The following is a 9,278-nucleotide window of genomic DNA, read 5'->3' as shown; positions in this document are numbered from 1 at the left end:
AATAAAGTGTGTTCCTTGGTCTGGCAGCCCACACAGCAACCTGAACTTATCAAAGCACTCCACCCACAAGTAACTAGAGCACTCTGAACAAAAGCTCTTTCCCAACCAGGTTTCAGCAGTGCCAGTCATCTCTGCTTATCTTAAGCCCCAACTATCCCTCCATTGCCTGCCTGGGAGGCACTATTTTTATCCTATCTATTTATTCCTATTACATTTATTCTATCAGAAATTATCTCATTTGTTTTTTGTTCCCTTGTCCTGTTGTCTGTCTTCCCCTTGATACAGTGAACTTCATAAGGCAAGGACCTGTCAGGGTTCGTTTCCTAGGCTTTGCAATGCTGCCGGGCACATCCTTGAGATTCAGAACTCACATTTTATTTTATTTTTTTGTGGTACTGGGATTTGAACTCAGGGCATTGTGCTTGCAAGTAGGTGCTCCACAGCTTGAACCACACCTCCAGTCCTCTTTGCTCTGATTATTTGAGATAGGGTCTCACTTTTTGCACAGGGCAGTCTGAACAGTGAACCTCCCCTGGGATGACAAGCAAGCAACATCACACTCATCTTTTTCCTGTTGAGATGGGGGTCTCACAATTTTTTTTTGCCCTCACTGGCCTTGAACCGATATCCTCCTGATTTCAGTCTTCCAAGTAGCTAGGATTACAGAAGTTGAGACACTGGTGCCTGGCTTGAGTTCATATGCTCTTGAATAAAATTTCGGTAATACAAGAAGACACAAAGGAGAAAATCAAAATTAGACATTGTCCCATGATTAATTTCTTTCGCGTATTTAAGTTTTGTTGAGAATACATATGAACAGCAGACTGTAACATGCTTTTACCCACTTTACAAAAGATCATGAACACCTTCAGTGGCGTCTCTCATTCATTGACTGCGCAGCCTTCCTCTGCACGGAGCTGCCATAATACCATGGTGCCACCTGCACATAGTGTCAACGTTGGCACTCTTGACATTGTGGACCCAGCAACTCTTTGTTGTGGGAGGCTGTCCTGAGAACCTAGAATGCTTTCTTTGACTCCCACCCACCAGATACCAGAAGCACCCCCTCAAGTTGTGACAAGTAAAAGTATTTGCAGATGTTTCCAAATGTCCCCTGGGAGGCAAAACCACTCCAATTGAGAACACTGGTCCCATAGTTATTTAGGTTGTTTCTAAATTTCTAGTATTATAAATAATTTTATAATTAATATCTTCATATTTCTTAGTGAAAGTACCTTCAAGTAAAATCCCTGGCCTGAGGAGCTTGCAGCTATCTCGGGGTTTAACAAATGATATAATTCTGTCCCCAGGCTGTGTCAGCATGTATGAGAGTGCCTGTCCCCATCCTTCAACACTTGCCTGCTGCTTATGAAATTAAGCAATTTTTTAAAAAATCAATATATCTCCAGAATTGGGCCCCAGCACTTTTTCACTTTGTTTTCTATAATTTCCCTACACATGTTGGAAGCTCCACGCCAGTTTGTTTTATTCTTTTTTGGGTTTTGCATCTCTTTTCTTGCAGGGCCTTCCACCCATGGCCAAGCCATGGCATTACCTCCATGGACTCTTCTTTCATGCCCCAAATAAACTCCTCTTTCTACTTGGAACCGCCAAACTATTGGTTTCTTTCCTTTCAAACTATATTCTAGTTTGTGTTATTTCTACACATCCATGCTTTCACCAAAGTCAAGTTCCTAGAGTAGAGAGTAAAATTTTACCCATTCTATTCCCTTTTGTTTTGTTTTATTTTGAAATGGGGTCTCACTGTGTTGCCCAGTTTGATCTCTAACTCTAACTAGTGATTCTCCTGCCTCAACTTCCCAAGTAAGCTGGGACTATGGACACATGCCTCTGGGCCTAGCTTATTCTAAAATATTTCCTGAAGAGCTCAGCCCAAGTCTTTTCCCATAGGATGTCCAATGTGCTTAGTTCTAAGATGAATATAAGCAACTGTTTCAAAAGATGGTCCACTTTTACCTCACTTTTCAATACCATGATGAGGAGGGCAAGACTAGTGAAAAGCTTGGTCTTCGGCATGGTGGGGTTAAGGTGGCAGAACCTGTAAGAGGTGGGGCTTCGTGGAAGGTAATCAGATCATGGGGCTCCACCCTCCTGAATGGATATGTCTAGAGAACAGGTCTTGGGCACTGCAGAGTTTCTGTAAGAATGGGTTATTATAAGCAAGCCTGGCAGCTACCCTGAATCCCTCTTTTTTTTTCAGTACTGGGGTTTTTCAGTATTCAGGGTCTATATCTTGAGCCACTCCACCAGCCCTTGATGCGTTTTTCAAGATAGGGTCTCTCAAACTATCACGGGCTGGCTTCTAACTGAGATCCTCCTGATCTCTGCCTCCTGAGTAGCTAGGATTATAGCCGTGAGCCACTGGCACCTAGCTCTGAATTCCTCTTCTGCATATTCTACTTACCACTCTTGCCTGTGCCTTGCCTATGTATGCAATCCAACATGAGCCCTCACCAGAACCAAGGAGACCAGTACCAGACTCTTAGATTTTCAGAAATGTGAACTAAAGGCTGCGGGCATGATGCAGGTGGTACAGTGCCTGCCTAGCAAGCATGAGGTCATGAGTTCAAATCCCAGTACTGCAAAAAAATAAAAAGTGAACTAAATAAACTTTTTTTCTTTACAAATTACCCAGATTCAGGTGTCTTACCATACAAACACAAAGCAGATCAAGACAGAGGGTATGAATAAGCTGGTGTTTTCAATGGGTTACCTCTTAAAATACCTATGAAATCGTTCTGATTTTAGATGTCAGGGAAAACACTGGATGTCTGAAATTTCTTTCATCGGAAACAGAAGCAACTGATAACACAAGGAAATCTGTTTTGTGTAATCTGGGTTAGAAAAGAGCTTGTACTGCTATGAAGAGGAATATAGGGTCTACATCCCAGCAATCCCACTGAAGCACTCTGTGACTTTGACAAAGCCCCGCCACCTGTCAAGTCCTCAATTTCCTGATCAACCAGCAAGTTTAATTTATCTCTAGCACTCCCAGCCCCATGACTGCAAGTGGGCTCAGGGTGAGGGAGGAATGACCAGGAAAGACTGATCCCTCCATTCCTGGCCTATGAGCTTTGCTGTAAGGATTCTCCTGGAATAGCTGCTATTTGTTTAGACTGACCTCTACTCCACAATCCAAATTTCACAGACAAGGAAACTGAAAAACTTTGAAAAGTTAGATGACTCAAACCACAGGTGATTAAAAATTTAAGTTGAGATATGATTTATATAACGTGAAATTCACCATTTAAATAATTCAGATGTTTTTCAATATATTTGCTATGTTGTGCAGCCATCGCCACTAATTGCAGAACATTCACCTTAACCAAGAGAGAAACCTCGTATCTGTTAGCAGTTAGTCTTAGATACTCTCTCCCCTCATCTCCTCGTAATCACTACGGTCATTCTGAACATTTCATGTAAATAAAATTAACATGATGTCAGTTTTTGTCTGACTTCTTTCAATTAGTGTAAAATTTTCATTTGTAGTGTGCTTCAGGGCTTCATTCCTTTTTATGGCTGAATAAGCTCCCATTGTATGGATATGTCACAGTGTGTTTGCCTGTTCACCATTTGATGGGCATTTGTCATTTCACTTTTTGATTATTATGAACATTTGTGTACAAGTCTTTCTGTGGACTTCTGCTTTCACTGCTATGGGACATATATGCAGGAGGGAAATCACTGGCTCCACAGGTGAATTTAAGATTCCATGTTTGGAGGTAAAGAAGATGGAATAAAAGAAAAGAATAGAACTAAACAAGGAACCAAATGGATCAAGGAAAGAACAGGACTCTGAAATTCAGGGTCTGCTTGAATGTGAATAAGCTAAGCAGCATATTATGGCCACCACAAATTCTAGGGTTGAGTGTAGAATTCTCTAGAGGGCGCTTGCCATTCCTCACTTCTGCTGATGACAATGGTGAAGAAACTGGAGGTGTTCAATGGGGAGGAAGCTCTGAAAAGCTGATGTATGTGGAGGGGTGCGTGTAGAGGGGGCGCATTGCTGGTTTGTTCAGGAAGGTTCTGGGAGCAGGACAAGCTACCAGGACAGAGATTATGTTATTATAAGAAAGATGAAGAAGCACTCAGGCAGCTCAGATGGGGATTTTTCAAGTTCCAGGCCAACCTGGTTGGTAGAGAGACCCTGTCTAAGAAAAGAAAAGAAGGGCTGTCAGAGTAGCTCAGAGCAGGCGTAGGAAAGATCCTGCATTGCAAGGCACCATCAAAAAAAAAAAAAAAAGAAAGAAAGAACCCAGCACTGATGGCTCATGACTGTAATCCTAGCAACTCAAGAGTCAGAGATCAAGAGGATCACGGTTAGAAGCCAGTCTGGGCAAATAGTTTGCAAGAGCCTCTTAAAAACAGCCATCACAAAAAAAAAGGGGTTGGTGGAATGGCTCAAGTCCCAGTACCACAAAAAAAAAAGAACTGGTGCTTGGTGTGGTGGAGTGGCTCAAGTGGTAGAGTGCCTGCCTAGCAAATCTGAGGTCCTGAGTTCAAAACCCCGGTCTTTCTGAAAGAAAGAGGAGCTTGATCTGAAGGTATGCTGATTCCACTACTTACTATCTGCGTGACTTTGCTTGCTCTGAGCCTCAGTTTCCCCATTGCTAAAATGGAGATAACAATAATAATAGCAATCCTTATTTTAAAAAAAAGAAAACAATGGAATTTGGAATTTGGAGTTAGACCTAGGACTGACTCTGGGTCTGTCATTTGCTCACTGTGTAAATTATTTAATTTTTCCCAGTTCTCACTTTGGCAATAGGTAAAATTAAAATTACGTCACATGACTGTTATGGAGATTAAATGAAATAATACAGTATATAATACAAAGCAAAGCACCTGGTGAACGTTAAATTGAACCTTATAAAACTGCCAATGACCATACATACTCCAAAGAGCAATTTTACACTGCTCAGTCTAATAATAGGTATTTAGTCATAATTAGTTATTTTGAATATAAAACCTTGTTAACTGGATTTGCATGGAAGATTTGTAGGAGAGCATGGCGAAGAAGAGTCAAGCATCGCCTTTATATAGGAAGATGAATCCAGGGCTAGTGAGTCAGTAAGGAGGTGGTTGTAAAACTCCTAGGGAAATGAGGAACTGGTTCGGTGATGGGCTGGGGGGTGGAAGGAATGGAGAAATGAGTCAGTGCAAAAGCGAGAAGTAGGACGGAGAAGACATGCTGGCTGATTGGCATTAAGTGCTGATTCAGCCTCCATTTCCTGATGGAAGGCCTTTCCTTCCTGGCTCGCCAAACCCCACCTCCTCTGTGAAGCCACAGCAGGGAAGATGGTTTCCCTCACTGCTCTGCTAGCCCTTAGAACTGCCAGACACCAGACAGCATTGCTAGTGTCCACCCTCATTTTATACACACCTTGGCTCACTCCTGTATATCATTCATTCCTACTCTTGACCTAGAGTTGATGTCAATTCCTGGTTGTCTAGCCAGCTCCTGACTTAATGACTTTATTCAGCTAGATGGATTTCCTGTTGGGAAATCTGGAAGTTTGACTATTTACCTTAAGGGTCTAACCTGGGTGCCTGAATTTGTTGTGTGAAAGTTTGTCCTTTATTTATTTTGGTGGGACTGGGGTTTGAACTCAGGGCTTTCATGCTTGCAAAGTTACACCTCTAATCTATTTTCCTCTGGTTGTTTTGGAGATAGGGTCTCATGAACTATTTGCCAAGCCTGGCCTCCAATAGCAATTCTCCCGATCTTAGACTCCCAAGTAGCTGGGATTACAAGAGTGAGCCACCAACACCCAGCAAAAGCTTGTCCTTATGTGTATTTTAACCTTTATGTATTTTCCTAAAGCTCAGATTCTCAATGGGATCTATAGCTCAAAAACAGTTGAGAACTTTGGGTGTGTCTTAGTCTATTTTCTGTTACTTTAACAAAATACTTAACACTGGAACACTTAGAAAGAGAAGAGGTTTGTTTAGCTCACAGTACTGGAAATTCAAGAACATGGTGCCGGTATCTCAGCTCTGGTGAGAGACTCTGGATAATGACAACATTGTGGAAGGCATGTGTTTGGGAGGGAGATTAAATGGCAAGGCATGAAGCCAGAGGGATTCAGGGGGCCTGGTTTTCTCTTTTTATAATAATCTTTTGTCTTAGGACACCTCAATAACTACATTAATCCCTTCCAAGGGCAGTGCACCCAGCTACCTAATTACCTTCCACTAGGCCCCATTTCTTAAAGATGCCACCATCTTAACTGTACCACACCAGCGATCAAGCTTTCAGCATATGAAACTTCAGGGGACACATTCATACCATATCCAAACCATAGTAGGGTAATCCTAAAAGTCAGGAAAAATCAGGTCTTAAATACATGATTTTGACAACAGTGTGGAATGGCAAACAGGCAGGGGTATACACATAGGCCTTGGAGCCAGAAAGAGCGGAGTTTCAATCCTAATCTTGCAATTTACAAACCTTATCTCTGGTCTCAATTTCCTCATTTGTAAATTGTGTGTGTGTGTGTGTGTGTGTAGTACTGGGGTTTGAACTCAGGGCCTATACCTTAAGCTACTCCACCAGCCCTTTTTTGTGATGGGTTTTTCAAGATAGGGTCTCTCAAACTATTTGCCCTGGCTGGCTTCTAACCGTGATCCTCCTAATCTCTGCCTCCTGAGTAGCTAGGATTACAGGCATGAGCTACCAGTGCCTGGCTTTTGGGGGAGGCGTGGGGGGAGACGTAGGGTCTTGTTATGTAACTCAGCTGGCCTCTACCTCTCAAGTGCTGGGATTATAGATGTATTCCACCACACCCAACTTTTTGTTTTGTTTTTTTCATTTGAACGTTTGTATAATGTATGGTACGAACATACTATGTATACTTGCTTGATTATTTTCTTATCTTAATAAAAATCTTGCTCAGAACAAGGACATTCCTAATTCCTTAAGATGTTGTCTTGGCCATTCAGCAATCTGAGTTTAAATAAAGAAATAATGGGAAAATCAATATTTTAATGCAAAGATCGTGTTTCATTTTGAGTGACCATCTCCCACAGTTTTTAGGCCATGTTCCTGAAAGAACAGATCTGGAATAATGGTCATGAAACCTCAAATAAAAGATCATTTTCTGTACCTAAATATTTGTAACAAGAGTGATTTATTCTTCTTCACCCTGGGTATAAGACTCACATTTCTTTTCTTTCTCCAAAGCAAATTTTATATGCTTTAAGCCCTCATCCCACAGTGCTGGCAGGATATTCAATATCAATAATTATCATGACTGGTGGCCTAACCTATCATCATGTGAGCGCCTGCTGCTCTTAGTCCCATAATACTCCTTTGGCTTTTAGTCCGCTCTGCTACCACAAATATACTCCCTTTCCAAGTTGACGTCTCCCAGAAGGTCAGCAGTTCTGCTCTCAGCTGGGGCTCAAAGGTCCTTACTGTGGGTAGGCCTTCCTAACCCCAGGCTCTGCCTCCCTGGGGTACCAATAGCCACCCATACCACCCGGGCTAGAGGCCCTTCTGTTTCTCCGGGGAAGGGAGAGGCCCAGGTTCTTTTCGTGAAAGAATTCTGCAAAGCCCAGTTCTGTTTCAACCCTGGGGGAGGCTTGCTTCCAAAAATCTTCTTCCTCCCTAGACACTTGGCCCTCCATTCTCTCTCACTCTGGAACGATTTCCCTCCAAGGTCAATAGTGAGAATGGTTGCTTTTGTGAGCCTGAGAATGGCTGCTTTCTTCCCTACCATACAGTAGCCCTGAGAGGTGAGTGATGATCATAAAGCACCAAGTCCCCTTAGGGACTGGGGAAAAGGGGTAAGAGGGAAAATAACTAGTTATGCAAATCACTATTCATCATATTAGCAGAATAGGACTGGGAGTGTTGGCTAACATGTGTGAGGCTCTGTGTGAGCCTCGTGTGTGAGATCTATCACCACACACTCACACACACACACACAAGCAAAAAATATTAATACCTGAACCTACTCTTACTCTCTCTGTCAGGTAAGTCATATATCTAAGGGTACATATCTAAGCTTTGGTATCTTTTAAAAGTTCCTCCAGGATATTCTGATGTGTAGCCACAATTAAGAACTGATGGGGCCTCCTAGTGCTGTGTTCTTATACTGACTTTATAAAGAGGAGGGAAAGTAAACCTACTCTATATACACTTCAATCTAGGCCCTGTGCCTGGTCTGTATTGTGAATGGGAAGACATGGGATGGGAGAAAAACAAACAAAAAACTGATGGTACAGAATAAATACGGAAGGCAACACAGAAAATAGCCGTTACGTTTGTCTCTAGAAAGGTATCATTGGGCAAGAAAAGATAGGGTGTAAGGGAATAAGAGAGATTTATTTTTCACTGTAAACATTTTAATCTTTTGGTTTTGTTTGTTTTGTGCTTGGGATTGAACCCAGGGCTTCGTGCATGCTATACCCCTCCCCCCTTGATCTTTTGAATTTATTTACCCGTCTTTGTGTTATGTATTTCTGAAATCAATGAAACTGAATTTTTTCAAAAAGTAAAACATCTATAACAGTGACAATGAATCCAGAATAGTGCATTAAATAATGGGAATAGAGCCTTAGGGGAAGTGGCCTGACCCATTTGGAAAAACAGGTGGTCTGGAAGTGCTGAAATGATGAATCCTCATTTGGTTCCTGATCTGAAATGATGTCTTTGCTGGTCCACAAAGCCAGCTAAGAAGTACTAATGCAATAGTACTTCCAGATAGTACATCATTAGTTAATCTCCGAAAAAGCTATTTGGGACAGAGTAATGGTGTAATATAGCCCTCAGGCTGCTGCCTATCCCTTATGAGCCCTGAGACCAACAAGAAGCCAAATGCTCAGGGTGAGCAGGAGGGAAAGAGACCTAGCTGCTGACTGACTAGCTATTATTGAGGAAAAGCAGATTATTAGTCAGCTCTCCATAAGCAGGAAGTTGGTTATCTGTTCCCCCCCTTATGTTGTTGCAGAGCTGGTAGAGAATCAATGAAGGTGAGATAGGTGTGGCTGACCAAAGTCCCTCTCCATAGGGCCCCTGGGGATGTTGGGGGTGGGGGCACAGAACATGAAACAGTAGTTGGGATGCTGAACTGGGAGGGAGAGGCACCAATGGCTGACCTAAAGCTCCTTTTCTAGCACCCTCCTCTGGCGCTAGGACACAGCCGAGTGTGGCAGCTCCCAGTTAGAAATCCTACTTCATCCCACCTCCACAGCCACTGCTTGTCAGCTGCATGACCTTGGTGAATAGCAATATCCCAAGCCTCAATTTCTTT

At 42.5% G+C, this 9,278-nt stretch overlaps 1 pseudogene; it reads left to right on the top strand.

Moving 5' to 3' along the window:
• The first annotated feature begins 8,095 nt into the window (after positions 1–8,095).
• Positions 8,096–8,214, top strand: LOC141424529 (small nucleolar RNA SNORA51; annotated as a pseudogene).
• The last annotated feature ends 1,064 nt before the right edge of the window (positions 8,215–9,278 follow it).

The sequence above is a fragment of the Castor canadensis genome, chromosome 6, assembly GCF_047511655.1.
Source record: "Castor canadensis chromosome 6, mCasCan1.hap1v2, whole genome shotgun sequence".
Classification (NCBI taxonomy): Eukaryota; Metazoa; Chordata; class Mammalia; order Rodentia; family Castoridae; genus Castor; species Castor canadensis.
This window is presented reverse-complemented; position numbering and strand designations above follow the sequence as displayed.